Genomic DNA, 15,996 nt, shown 5'->3' on the forward strand with positions numbered 1-15,996 from the left:
AATACGCACTGCAACTACTTTTCCGTTCGATCTGGAATGAATAAAGTTTGGCATTCTTTTGTCGTTTCTACGGAATTTCGTGATTATGGGCTGGATTTATGTGTCAATTCTACATGAAGTAAATCGGATTTCAGCAGCAACGGATCAACATAATAATGACATCTGCAAGTGTTTTTTTTTTTTTTTTCTGCCACTGAATGCTTAAAGTCAAAATGTGGGAAAATGATGAAGACTTTCAATTGCAATGATCAACAAGACGCTATGGAATACACTGATTTTTTAAAATTTTGAGTGCAGTAACGAGGATATAATTGCATTTTGAATATAGTCGAAATTACAGTACAATTTCGAAATGCGTAATCAGGCTTGAGAACCCATGACATGGCTCATGTAATTTGTATTTACAGAACTAAAAAATAAAATTTGAGAAAATTCAGGGTGTAAAACTGTAAGTATATTGTTTGCCATTCTTATTACCCGCTAAAGAAGACAGTTTATGCCATGTCACTTGGATGTTATTTGTAGGGACCTTGTCTGGCGTGTATGTCTTGCCTAAATCCGAAACATTTTATCAAATAACTTAATGCGGAATGTGCCAAATCAGTTGGTATGTTACAGTCCACGAAACATCTGGTTTAGTTGATTCAGTTGATTTACTTCATCCACATACAAATACAATAAATCAAAAGTGCTGGCGTCTGCGTTCATTGTTTGTTTACAATAGAAAGTAGTTCTTTTATTCACGTGAGTTCAATATCAACTAAACGGGAGTTCAGTATCGTAAAATACAGAACGATTTTGACAATCCAATGCTAAGGGAGACAATAATGAGTATGTAATAAATACATATATAAATACACACACACACACACAACACAAATATATATATGAGAGAGAGAGAGAGAGAGAGATGGACTAACCTTCTTTCTAGGCGTTTATCATGCTATGAATAAACTCCTTTTTCCGTTGTAATATTTCAACGTGTGCTGCGGTATACTCGGCGTAGAATATATGATTTCAACATCCTCATCTCCTTTGTACGTCTTTCGTATCAGACAAACCAACGGATCTTCATTTCAACATAAAGAAAACTATTCAGCTCAGAACGTTGACATATGAAAACGGTATCTTTCCTGTAGTGTTTGAGATACAGCTCGGAGCCAATTACAGCATGAATCCCAGAAAAGCTCTCATATCTAGTATCGACCGTTTGTTGATCAGCCAGCAGATGATAACGAGAATGCCTAGTGCACTTCTTAAATCCCTCCAAGCGCTTAAATGGGTTTAATCATCCGCCTGTCATTGACTCCATAAATAATGAGAAAAAATTCGAATGTTTCCGTATAATCAAACTGGAAGATCTGTTCGCAATGCCGATCGATGTACCACTAATGATGAGGTCTTTCAAAGCCAAGAGACACACGCACCCCACCCCCACCCCCACCCCCACCATAACAACAAAAACTGCAATTAGACAAATAAAGGATTTACGAAAAACCGTTTTTCACTTAAACAGTACCGCATTTTATCGCTATGTTAGGCAAAGTAGATAATGAACAGTTAAAAATCATTTCTACTTAGGTTAATAACAAATCAAATAAGTACCGTGTGTTGATATTTGATTTAATTGACCAAACATCTGTACCAAATTTTAACGTGTCAGCCAGAAGGTCATATTCTGCATGGTGAAAAGGGCCTAATACCTTCCTTGAGTATGTGTGGTCACTGAGAAATGCGACCGCAAAACCGAGTCTACCCCCGGGCCATAGTGCTATGAAGTGGACAAGGTACAAGCAGACCTCATTGAAGTTCCTTTCAGGACTCACGGTACTAGTTCAGTTCCCCTTGTAAACCTATGCAAACACCATGATATTAAAAAGTCACTAAATATAAATTACTGAGTACTCATGATCAAACCTATATTTATCAGTATAAATAAAACCTGGATATCAGCTTCTGTGTTGAGGAAAGGATATGAGCCGAGACATTTTCTGGACCTGCATGTGTTTGAAACATGTGCTTTCAATTCCGGACCAAAGGGTCAGGTGCTAATTTTAGTAACGTGTGTTCCAAAACTCAGAAATGTTAAAGGACTAAAATTCCATCAATAAAACAATTTCTCTCTTTTCGCTCACTTATAACTAAAATCAGCTCTCAAAAGATTATTTGTCCTAAAACATGACTTCCATTATTAAGCAATCCTGGCCAGCCAAACCTATCTATATTCTATTTTATGCTCCCCCATTTTCAGGCTGGTTCCCATTTTTCCATTTCATTAGTACGGTGTGTCCTTCAATGCAGCACGAGTGCTTGTTTAACTACAGCAAATTGCTCGACTGTCTCACTCTCTCTCTCTCTCTCCCTCTTTCTCTATCTCTCTCTCTAATTATATATATATATATATATATATATATATATATATATATATATATATATATATATATATATATATATATATATATATATATCTCTCTCTGAATAGTATTTGAACATTTTGTATTATTTATCAACTCCTCAAAGTTGCATTTAGTGACATTTTACCTGATACTTCTAAATTATATATTATTTGCATAGTTCAGCAAAACGTTGTCCCTGTAAAGGGTAGTGATATTCATCGCCTGTGCGGGGGGTGGGGGTGGGTGGGGGGTAAGGACACGTATCTATGATATATGTCACGTGTTTGCTAAACAGAACTCACTTGCAATAGATGGTGCAAGTTTAGATCAGTGTAACGTTAAATCAATCGTAAAATCCCAGAACTGTGTAAAATGTAATTATGATGGTGAGATATTTTATCCTCGTAAATCTTGATAAATCTGTAATGTTGGCATATTAATTCGTAATTCTCCCCATGTATATGATTATTTCTTCCTCAAGCGTAGACTATTGCGTCTCAAATCTCAAATCAGTGATGAATTTCCAATTATTATTGATTAATGAACTAAGAAAATAACGAGAAAATATTGTTAACAATGCCGTTTATTGTGAATGTATTTTTTTAAAATATGGCACTCAGTTTTATCTACCACCCCCTAACCTTTCTCTCTAGTGCCAATAAGGGACATATATTCTTAGACAACTGGAGAGAGAGAGAGAGAGAGAGAGAGAGAGAGAGAGAGAGAGAGAGAGAGAAAGATTGAGAGAGAGAGAGAACTTAAAATAAACGTACAAACGGAAGAGGGGGCCCCGAGTGGCCGAGTGGTCTAAAGCGCTCTCCGTTACGGATCACTGCCATCTGACCTCTGTCTGCGTGGGTTCGATTCTAGGATTCAGCCGATGTGGGTATGTGAGAAAGCTTGCCAGTAGCTTTTCGTGGGTCGGTGGTTCTTCCCGGGATTTTCCCGGATTCTTCCTCCACCATTAATACTGGCCGCCATGCATGGCCTATCGTGTGCTGAAAAATGGCGTTAAACCCCACAACAACAACAACAACAAACTGAAGATGAATTAACACCAAGTATATTTCGATAAACTGGGTCGTTATGCTATTATGCCTGCGCTTCGATACAAAGCTGCCACTAGAAACCTGACGGATTTTTTCGCTAGTCTTGATAAGGTTCTGAAAAATATTATTTTTAAATACTGATGTTCAAAGACAATGATCGGATATGCAGCATGGCAGACTATTCCGCCCAACCGCCCATTGCTTTATGATTATAAGCGAACAGATAGATTAACCGCAAGAGAGAGAGAGAGAGAGAGAGAGCTACTTGGACAGTTTTTTTTTTATTTTACCTCCAGATGTTTTGTTTACAACACATAGTGTAATGGAAATAATTAGTAGCGGGTGGGTTTATTTTCGGCACATCAAGGCAAAAATAGTTTTCTCCAGGCCACACCCCCTAACAACATTTATGCACAATGGTATCTGGTGGAATCTCTTATAAATAAAATATGTGTATGGAACACATAAGTTGGCGTCGTAAATGTTCTCGAAGTCACTATCTGAGCCATTTAAATGCTAAAACACTCCTTTAGGTCTACTGAATCCTTTCCCTTCTTCGACTCACTTTGCCGTGACGGTATGGTAGTGAAAGAGGTCAATGATATTTCTTCCTTTTCCTTTTTTATCTGCGTAGAGTGATTCAACTTTCTTGTCGCTGGTCCTCGCAATGAAGTTTTGCTTTTGAAAGTTGTCTCTTTTTAATAATGGGCGATATCAGCATGTCCATAAGGTAACGTCTTGTCGTCTGGAAGTTGCACTGGTTGCAAGTAGATTGTCATGACGTTAGTACATAAACAAGTAAGATGTGGTACTGCATTCGTGATGTGATCGTGAGGCATAGCATTACACCTGATAAGACCGTTGGACTTACGTTCGATAGTTGCTGTTTGAAAGTATTCAACTGTATCGATTGACGTTGTTCGTTACAATGAAGTATCGGTCTTGAACGTTGTCCCTTTTTATATGCTGACCAATATCGACGTGACCGTACGATAAAGTGAGTGGTTGGGAAGCCGAATCCTCTTCTCGTACACGATTTAATAGACTTTTTCCAAGAGTCGACATACGACTTGATGTGAGCGTAAACGTACAATCGTGTTCTGTTCACGGGAGGTCACTTTAATGTGTTCATCCTGTCCTGACTGCACGGCTACTTTCAATACGCGAAATTTTACCAGCCGACTGTTGGGATAATTGAGAGTCAATCCTTTCACTTTATACTCCATCTGCACTTTTCCATGTGGGTAACGGTATTCGTATCCGTACTTTTTTTGGAACGCCACTAGCAAAACTTAGAATCTTGTCGTCGAGGTGCTCGACCGTCCAGGATCCTAAAAGATCTCCATCGTTATCAGGGTGACGTTGACCTAGGCGATCGATTTAGATGCATCTGTCCGTGTCAAAGTACAGGACGCAATCTTCTAAAAGTTCTAAAGCTTCGTACAATTTTAAGCGAGCATGGGCTGTCACGTAAGCCGCAATGATGACATTTCCAAGTTCGTCGGCTTCTACAAAGTCCACTTCTTCTTTGTAATTGACTAAGATCAAGTTCTCACGAGGGACATATAAGTGTTCTATGTATCTGGTTTTGTCGTGGATCATCTGGAAGTAGCGGGAAGGTTCTATCAAATACTCCGTCTTGGGTAAACACTGTCGTTGTGCCAATTTACCCCACAAGCAATTTAACATCACTTTGGCAAACGATCGCATGCCATCGCTTTTCTCCATGTGGTCTAAAGTGATGCCTTCCTGCTCCCAGTATTTGTATTTTAATTTATTTTGGTCTTCGGAAGTGTGGCACCAGGAAGTATATCTGCTGGTTTCTTGTTTCAGTTCAAAAAGGCATCCACGTAGTCAGAGAAAATGCCTTTCTGAGTTTAGTCACCCTGGTGGCACTGTTCTGTCTTGGAAAAGTGATACATTTCGTACACCTTTAACAGTTTTAAAGAATTCCACGCTAACCAACGTTCCTGTCAAGGCGCATTGTTCCTGGGTGTGCTGACAAGGCCGGTCTGAGTTGCACCTTTTGGCATAAGGATTGCACAAGGGGAACATCAGTTTCCCTTGGCAATGGTGAGGTAAAACGGGATGGTACAAGTCCGTGGGGGTCCAGATTTTGCACTTGATCAATCCTTCGTATTGTCGAATGTTGTCCCGGTCGACGTGTTCCGTCAGCAATTACGTATGCCCTGCGGAAATGTGACTATTTTTGCATACGTATGGATATAGCGAACACACGTCCCAGTATTTGCTTTCTTCTCAATTCTTCTAGTCGGCGTGGTACAGCAAACATGTACAAATTATACCGCAGGTTCAATGTCATTGCCATCACTGCAGCAAAATTCATGGAGGACGTGAAAAAATCATTCGGGGACCAAACACGCTAGCCAATTTTGTCCAATGGTTCTTAGGCCCCATCGACTAGATGTGGATCCAAGCGGACATCTAATGTTACGGAGAATGTCATAACCATGCCAATGTAATTGCTCACAATTTCTCGGGATACGATGGACAGTTTTTTTATATAGATACTGTACGGGACAAAGTACCGAACGTCCTAAAGTGATTTTAAACGGAGACAAAATCATTTCCATGCAAGTGGGCCGAGTGCAGTTTAACGATTCGATGAATTACTTGGCTATGCATTTGAGCCCAGTGCCTAAAACGCTTGGAATGACAGAGAAGGCCAAAGGCTATTTCCTCACTTTTTCAATACCGAAGCCAATCGAAACGCCGTTCTATCCCATTTACAGGAGCCTCACTACTCCGACCCGGCAACATGCGTACCGAACAATGAGAAGCTTTCTACGCTTAGTACCAGAATCTTGCCTCGGACTTAGAAAACCCAAAGATGGTGTACACATTTAACGGATGCTTATTTCACGGATGTCCCCTCTGCTACCCTGAACGTGACACTAAAGATCAGTTTTTACAACGTACCACGAAACACTTGTACTAGGCTACCTGTCATCAACACTTGAAGTTAGAGCAGTAAGGATAACAAGTGTTGGAAATGTGGAACTCGAGTACGATCACCTTTTGAAAACCGACCCTGAGTTTAAAAGCATACTGTTAAGTTACAAGCTGGTTGACCCACTGAACCCGCGGTATAATTTATACATGTTTGCTGTACCACGCCGACGAGGAGAAAAGAGAAGAAAGCAACTACTTGGACGCGTGTTCGCTGTATCCTTACGTATGCATAAATTGTCACTTTCCCGCAGGGCATACGCAATTGCTGACGGAACACATCGACCTGGACATCATTCGACAATATGAAGTATTGATCAAGGGCAAAATATTGACCACCACGGACTTGTACCATCCCGCTTTACCTCACCATTGCCAAGGGAAACTGATGTTTCCCTTGTGCTCTACTTATGCCAAAAGGTGCAACCCAGACCAGTCTTGTCAGCACACCCAGGAAGAAAGCAACTTGACCGGAACGATGGTCAGCATGGAACTGTTTCAAACTCTGGACCTGGGATACCAACTGCTAGAAGTGTACGGAATTTCTCATTTTTCCAAGACAGAACAGTACCACAAGGGTGACCAAACTCAGAAAGTCATTTTCACTGACTACTTGGATGCCTTTCTGAAACGGAAACAAGAAGCCAGCGCTATCCTTCCGGTTGCCACACTTCCGAAGGCCAAAATAAATTAAAGACAAATACTGGGAGCAGGAAGGCATCACCTTAGACAATGTGGAGAAAAATGAAGACATGTGATCGTTTGCCAGAGTGATGTTAAATTGTTTGTGGGGTAAGTTGGCACAACGACAGTGTTTACCCAAGACGGAGTATTTGACAGAAACTTCCCGCTACTTCCAGATGATTCACGACAAAACCAAATACATAAAACACGTAGACGTGCCTCGTGAGGACTTGATCTTAGTCAATTACGAAGAAGAAGTAGACTTTGTAGAAGCCGACGAATTTGGAAATGTCAATATTGTAACTTACGTGACAGCCCAAGCTCGCTTAAAATTGCACGAAACTTTATAACTGTTAGGAAATAGCATCATGTACTCTGACACGGACAGTTGCATCTACTTCGATCGCCTAGGTCAACGTCACCCTGATGTAGAAGGAGACAGTTTAGGAGCCTGGACGGACGAGCACCCCGACGACAAGATTCTAAGTTTTGCTAGTGGCGGTCGTAAAAGTTACGGCAACGAATACGGGACCCGCAAGAAAGATGCATACTTAGTGTAAAGTGACAGGATTGATTCTCAGTTATCCCAACAGTCGACTGGTGAACATTGGCATATTGAAATAATCCTTGCAGTTTGACAGGATGAAAACTTTAAAGTGACCACCCATGAACAGAACAAGATTGTACGTTTACGCACACACCGAATTCGACTTCCCAACCACTTCACTTTAACGAACGGTCACGTCGATATTGGTTAGCATATAAAAAGGGACAACGTCCAAGACCGATACTTCATTGTAACGAACAACGTCAATCGATACAGTTGAATACTTTCAAACAGCAACTATCGAACGTAAGTCCAACGGTCTTATCAGGTGTAATGCTATGCCTCACGATCACATCACGAATGCAGTACCACATCTTACTTGTTTATATACTAACGTCATGACAATCTACGTGCAACCAGTGCAACTTCAGATTTTACGACTTTACCTGATGTACAAGCTAATATCGCCCAGTATAAAAACAGACAACTTTAAAAAGCAAGACTTCATTGCGAGGACCAGCTTTAAGAAAGATGAATCACTCTACGCAGATGAAAAAAGAAAAGGAAGAAACACAATTGACTTCCTTCACCACCATATATATTAAGTAGACCTAAAGGAGTGTTTCAGCATCCAAATGGATCAGATAGCGATTTCAAGAAAATTTCGGCCGACTTAAACCTGCACGGTGAAATGTAAAACTTTTGCCTCTGATGTTCCACCAGAGGAAGTAGCAGGTTTCATTACAGACCTACTTAACTCATTATTAGAGGAACTCAGATATCAGTGCCAAGTCAAAGATCGAGGTCGTTTGAGCCTATCTATGCATCACGACAGTTTGAACTCGCTTGTGTGTTTCGGGTTAACACATATGCAAAATTAATTTCTTCTAAACGTTTGAGCTCTACTGAAGACATGCAGACGATAAGTGAACAATTTGACATCATCGATGGAAAAGTGACCATTCATGTGGCATACGTTGTTCCTCCATGGGAAGAAGACGACAACTGCACTTGATCTGCTTTCCGATAAGTGCACCTAGCAAGAGGGACATACAGCAGATTTACGAATGAAAGAGAGTACGTGATGGGAAACACGTGGTAGCTGAACAGATTTTAAACAACGTGTTTGACGGATATAGAGCGAAACATGAAATTTGTCCCCTTTGATTGTTTGTTATTTGTTTTGTTTTAGCATTTTCTTATAGATGAACATTTATTGTAAATAAGTTGTATATGAAGTGATTTTTAGAAAGGCGTGAATTTTAATTTTAAAAAGTAGTTTACTAGAACCAAGAACTAAATGACTACTAAATAGGTTTGTTTCATGTCGAACTATTAATGTATTAAATGGATAGAGCTTCGACCAAAGCACAGGCCAGAGAGCCAATGCACATACCTGAATAAATGTTTTGTACCAATATAATAGACTTTTCTTTTTCGAGTCTCTCTTCTATCTGTGAGTCTATCTTTAGAAACTGTCCGTCCTATTTTATGTGTGTTTCAATCTTCTTTGTTTGATTATTAATTTACTTGTTTCTGTATGTCTAAGTTTGTCCCTATCAACCTTTGTTGTCGCTATAAATGCATTTCACGCTATAAATAGTTTTGACTCTATAAACACCATAACGTCCTCCATTTTCAATTCCCCAGGAGCCATTCCCATGTCAAATTCACATTGTCCTTAAAGATGCCCACCCATGTTAAATTCCTTCCCATAGACCCCATAGTGCCGGGACACCTTTTTGACTGGGACTTCCATTGACCCCAATGTTTTGCCCCATGTTAAATTTCCCATAGACCCTAAACAACCCCACGACCTTTCTGACTGGGATTTTCATAGATTCTCAACACCCCCACTATACTGCTCTTGTTGTATGCAAGGCCGGTTTAAAAGGCCCCGGAGTGATTAAGAAACAAGCCCATCACCATACCCGAAAACATTTTACTGTGTTGCGGGGCACACTGCAGGGTGGGGGCCCTGTGACATTTTGCTACGCCTATTTATCCAGCCTTGATAGTATGCATTCTGCATTAAAATGAATCTTCGCTAACTCCTTTGAAATTGTATAGTTTGGTTATGTGGCTTAGAGCGATTTTCAGAACATGCTAGGCTATACATGACAGCTAGTCTATCAAGAGCTTGGGGAGAACCAACCATTCATGGGAGGCTACTGGTACGCTTTCCGACATAGCCATGTCGGGACTCGAACTCACGAGGACTGAGTGAGTGATCTATAAAGGCCAGCGTCTCGGCCACCCAGGGACCCCTTAAAATGTATAAATTTCGTTGCTTATGAATGAAACTGTAGTCAAACATACTTGATACAGCAACCTATATCAAAGTATCACCTTCATCCCTCTTTAGATGTTTGCAATATGTAAATAAAATATCTCCCCTCGATGCAAAAACCTGGATAGTCATCAATGGAGATTTTCCCGCAATCTAGTTATATTTTAAATTCGGATTATGGGATTATAAATTTGCGACAGATATTGATTTTTCTCTGCGTTTCTAATAGGATTTTCACTTTTCTTGGAAACTATGTTTTTGTACTATTGGTTTTTCATTGTGCTTATTAAACAAATTATAAAGTCAAATACAAAACTGTGACTGAATTTTAACTAAAATGATAACCTACATGTAGGACATGCTCTGTAGCCTCTATTTCCCAGCAAGTCGTTAGATTTTTTGAGGATGTAGAACATACAATATGTGTATGTTTGATCACCTTAAGCTGGTTTCAAATGTATCTGATTAGTCAAATAAACTTTGATTACTTAGACGTGAGAAAATACCATCGCCTATGCCTAAGCCCGCCTGCACAATCGAAGTTTCTCGAAAAGATACAGAGAGTTTAAAACCGAGCGTACCTTTCATAAGCTTTTTTTTTTCTCTCTCTCCCTCCCTCCCGGCCCCATCTCACCCTCTCTCTCTCTCTCACACACACACACACACACACACACACATATATATATATATATATATATATATATATATATATATATATATATATATATATATATATATATATATACACTGCCATAAGGGGAAGTGCAATGCTAAATAGTTATCTACTATCGTACAACTATCCATCTACTATCTAATATTTATTTCCAACACCCCAGTATATACTGTCCAATACTTATTTATGTACTCACAAAGAACTAGTTATCTCCTATCCAAATCCTAGTAATTACCCAACACGCCTTGTGTTTAATGAACAATACTCCACACTGATGCAGCTGCTAGTGACAAATAGTCAACCGTCTACTCTTAACCAACCACCCATTATATCCATCACTCCACATTTATTGTACAACGCGCCGTGGGAATGACCTAACAACCAACGAAATGGGAAGGTTGGGAAAGGAGGAGGATGAAATCACTTATTGTCACATATAAAAGGATGGGAATGCTTAAACACACCATGCCTCCTTACACACAATATTTAGTTTTTGTGGAAGAGAAAGTCATACACAAACATAAAACATACGTTGTTGCAGTTGTCCATGGAAGATATGATCTTCGATTTTGGATCAGTATCTAGAAGCCATGGTGAAAGGTATTTATCTCCAGTCGTCGTGGAGGATACTTGGATATCTCTCTGTTCAGAGTTTTACTGATTTAATTTCCCTCTGTTGGATACATTACACGTAGAATGTGATTTCTTTGATGATATTTCGTAATAGAATATATTTTGTATTCGACGAAATGGAACACAGTAGTTTTATGTATATTTGATATTTAATTTGCATTGTTAATCAATGGTTTAATTGTTATTGATTGTATGCTACAGGGAACTCAAAATTATATACATGACTGTGTCCAAAATGAATGACACTTTTGTAAACAACATTTTGTAACATTTTCTGGCCGAAGGATAAATATTAGGAATCGTATCTTTGTCTGAATCAATGACATTGTACTCACCATATTCTTTATTATATTTTAGTAACATATCATCTAATTTTTCATCTAAACTTTCATCTTTAAAACATTCTTCTTCTAGAATGAAATGTTCCATTTGACTGAAATTATTATCAATTCACTGCAGATACACAGTGCTTATCTATAATAATATTCTTGGAAACAGAGACTTGGATTTATACTGAAATTCAAATAAGGATGTATTGTGAATATGATTATTGTGATTCAGAAACAGAATGTTGACACATCAGTACCATTCAGGCCATTCGAGGCACATAAGCACTTCCAGTATTGCATATTTTTGTATACCACTAAAGGTAATTGAGAAATTTAATCATGTCATGTGGTAGAAATTCTATGAGTATTTGGGATTTAATTCGCAATACCGTACGTTATCGTTTCACATTGTTTTATTTGTATTTCAGGGAGGAAATACATTATTTGTTGAATTGTAGGAAACTTGTTTCTGTAGTTAAACTTCACTTTGTTTCTGCATAACCGAAGGTCGAGTTATTATCTTACATATTTGTGAAATCAACAGTGAAGTCATCAAGCTTTCACATTGTTTTTTGAAGTAGAGAACTATATTTTAATCTTACACAGAAAGGTTAAAGACCTTGAAAATTGATGAATTACTCCAACTTTCCAACAATATAATTTGCTGAGGCAAATGCTTCTTTAACGAAGCAGGAATTACAAATATCTTGGTCCAATAGTTGATGGAAAAGAATGCTGTAGATTAAAATGCTTTATGTTTGAGTAATAAGTCTCTATCTAGCTGTGACATGAAACAAAAAGGACTGAAATAAAAACACTAGATGGAAATTTGTAAGACCTTTTTAGTTTCAGAGTAGAAATTAATGCAACTGGAGAACGATGAGATATATGACAATACAGAAACAAGCAAACCACATGCAATTGGAGAAAGATGGGAGAGTGACACAAGTGCAATGGCAACTGCAGAAAGAGGAAAGCAAGAGAATGAAAAGATACGATAATGCAAATGAAGGCTTAAAGAGAAGAGAAAGAAAGAGAAATGTAAATTCAAAGAGAAAGAAAAAATGAAGAATGGGAATAGAAATTTAGATTAAAGGACTTTGCACACAAATTCAGGTCTTGATGTTACTAAAAATAATATGTTTGAGAACAAGGCTGAAACATTAGAAAATACTGATCGAACAGCTGAAATATACTCCTTATCTCATTTTGTTTCTTTTGTCAGTACGAGTTCCGCGCATCAGTCTTTTTGGTACACGACTATTTCAGTCTAGTATGAGCACTTCCAAATTTCAATTTTGCGCAACTTTTAGCATCCAGGTTTCGGATAAGACTGATCAGAAATCATTATCCCTTCCTATGTTCACCTATATGAAGAAGAAAGGGCACGTTATTGCTGGTTGCCACAAACGTAAAAATGAAGAACCAAATGAAGACAGACCTTTTCAAAATGTTCTTATTTCTAAGGGGTCAAACGCATGTACAGAATCAATACATTAGCTGCATCAAACAAATCCTAGTCTGATTGTATTATAGAGATATATGAATCATTCACGTCGACTGATTCTATATCTCCCATTGGTGATTCTGCCAATCCTATCATTATGCACGTTTTCCGAGATGCAGGAATTTCTCATAGTTATATATTATTACACAATTTGCCTTTTTCTAATGAAAGTGTTCTTATTCAGGGCGCAGAGTGTGGCTTTGTCCCTCTCCTCTGTGCACATTTTAGTGTTAGGCTTTGTCTCATGAACCGTGACAAACGGAACAGTGACGTTTGTACCCAAGGATTGATTACCAGGCAACGTAAAAGCTCACGATAGGAATGTCGATATACTGAAAACGCTATCCTTGATTTATACACATCTTGTATAGTTACTAGAGCTATGGCTATTAAATCTGTTGAGAATGATGTTAATGATGAAATTGTTCCATTAGCTGATACATGCACTGGTCAGGTTTTAGATGAGATCACTTCAGCTCCTCGCTTGGTCAATCGAAAGGTCTTGATCACAGTGATCATAATTAGTGATCACTCATTCTCAATATTCTAATCACTTGTGGCATCGGAAAACGATCCTGGTATCCTCTGTTTGTTTCAGTGGGCTATTAGCGAAACTAAAGCCATATAAGTATATGCTTATTTTGTCACAAATGATGATTATTATGAGATATTAGAGACCACCTGAGGTACGCACTGGTGACGAGAGGTCAGTGAACAATGACATAAGTGTTCCTAAGTAGTATAAACAGGAAATCCTTAGTATATCCCACGAGGCTCATCTGGCTGGTCATTTAAGGGTAAATAAGAATACCGGAAGACCTTGAATCATTTTAGTGGTCAAAATTTTAAAATGATTTTTGTAAATACCTTAGATTATGTCACACTTGTCATGATGTGTGCGTCATCAAGTTTCCTAGAGGCAATTTCTTGATACATATTGAAACTAAAACCATAGATAAAGCTGTGATAAACTTCTTGTTTACTCAGTATGACCTAATCAAATATGGCCAATCGGATCAGGAGTCCGGAATTTTTCAGCAAATTATGTATATATATATATATATATATATATATATATATATATATATATATATATATATATATATATATATATATATATATTCAACCAGCAATTCAAGGAAGTTCACGAATCTAAGTACATGTCCTTGACAAAGTTCTTCATCACACCCAACTTGAATTACAATAATCTTCCTTGATTTAACATGTGGTGGATGATGAACAGTTTTCCTCAAAGGTTACAATGTCTGTCGGAGTGGCCAATCTCTCTTGATGCAACGGGAATCTCTCGCACGAATCTCCCATTCGCAGAAAAAAACACAGCAGTACTTTGTATATCCAGTCTGCAGATCAATCAAGAGAGCAAGAACCTTCAAATTGCCGCGAAGCCGCCACTGATGTTGGTCATAGTTCTTGCACCTCAAAATTTGTTTCATGTTTTCATAGGTTTCCTTCATATGAACTGCATGCCCATCTGGAATCGATGGCAAAGCATTGCCATTATACAGCAAAGATTTTAGACTCGTCTACGGTGAATCAAAGCATAGTCTCCACTCATCTGGATCTTGAACGATGTTGAGGGCTGCCATCACACCATCGATGCAGTAATAGGCTAGAGGATCACCTATACTATCGGGGAGTTTGATCCAATTTTCCAATAATTGCTGACACCCTAACCAATTTGTTAAGTAAGAAAACCAAACTATATCGGCCATACTTAGGAGTATAACATTTTGTTCAACTCCACATGCCAGTAAGTAATTTATAATATATGTTGAGGCAAGTGATGTAGGGCTTGGTGCAGTATTGATTAAAGATGACCATAATGGTGCAGATCATCCATTGTACATTTTATCTAAGAAATTAAATAAGCACAATATAAATTATTCGACAAACCAGATAGAATGTTTTGCTTTAATATTGGCATTCCAATATTTTAAAGTGTACATTAGTTCAGCTAATTATCCGGTTTTGTGTTAGTGATTTAATTCGCAGCCCATTAAAAAACAACAACAAGAAAACAGAACACAAAAGACCACCACCCCCGCAAAAAAACCCAGAGTTGGGCGTTGCAGGAATAAACGTTGATATCAAATGAAAAGACAATATAATATCAGATCTACTTTCACGTGTATATAAATATTATTTTGTTTCATGTTATCTTTATCTTATTCATGAGGATTCATATTATATTAATTTTTATCACATGCACATTTGAATATATTCCTAAAATAAAGCTTTATTGCATCATTCGTTTTCTTTATGAGGAGAAGTGTTATGTATATTTTATTTGCATTTGTTTGTTAGTTAGTTTTTCATTGTTTTTTTTATTGAATGCGATAGATAAAGTAAGCGTTTATCTAATAGCCGACCTTGTCCAAGATCAGTGACAAGTTTATAAATAACATTGGATAATTATTAGAATTATTATATTAAACTGTGTCAAGGATATTTTTTCATAGACCTGATCTACATGATGATTGTCGCAAGCTTTATTGTAACAGAACTTCTAATTGTTTTCGAACAATGAACTTTTGATCCTCATCCTGATTTTCTTTATGTGTTTTTTTTATATAAATCGTTTTTACTTGAAAATTAGTCATTCGTGGTATTACATCTGAGTAGAATTAAGTATTATTGTTGTTCAATAGTTTGGTTTGGGCGAAAATATTAAATTCAAATTATTCTACTCAGGAGATAAAAGTTGCTAAAATAAATACTATATTTTTTGGAGATAAAGAATTAAATTTATAACGAAATTAAATCAAAGATATATTCTTGAATTGTATAATTGTGATTCAACAATAGATTGTTAGCACACATCCTACGACAGAGTCCATCACAGGCACATCGACATTGATTTTTTTTGGGAATGCCGCAAAAGTTTATTTTGAACTTTA

At 37.8% G+C, this 15,996-nt stretch overlaps 1 protein-coding gene across 2 annotated transcripts in view; it reads right to left on the bottom strand.

Annotated features, from left to right (window-relative positions):
• The window catches only part of LOC149792017 (neuronal acetylcholine receptor subunit alpha-10-like), a 51,978-nt gene extending 50,574 nt beyond the window's left edge, over positions 1-1,404 (bottom strand). Inside the window, exon 1 of one of the 2 annotated variants that reach the window (XM_089970512.1) lies at positions 921-1,404. The gene's annotated coding sequence lies outside the window, so the exon portion shown is untranslated. The remainder of the gene's footprint in view (positions 1-920) is intronic. The other variant, XM_089970511.1, reaches the window with a different exon arrangement.
• Positions 1,405-15,996: the final 14,592 nt, after the last annotated feature.

This window comes from Sinohyriopsis cumingii, chromosome 9 (assembly GCF_028554795.1).
Source record: "Sinohyriopsis cumingii isolate HCF-2022 chromosome 9, ASM2855479v2, whole genome shotgun sequence".
Lineage (NCBI taxonomy): Eukaryota > Metazoa > Mollusca > Bivalvia > Unionida > Unionidae > Sinohyriopsis > Sinohyriopsis cumingii.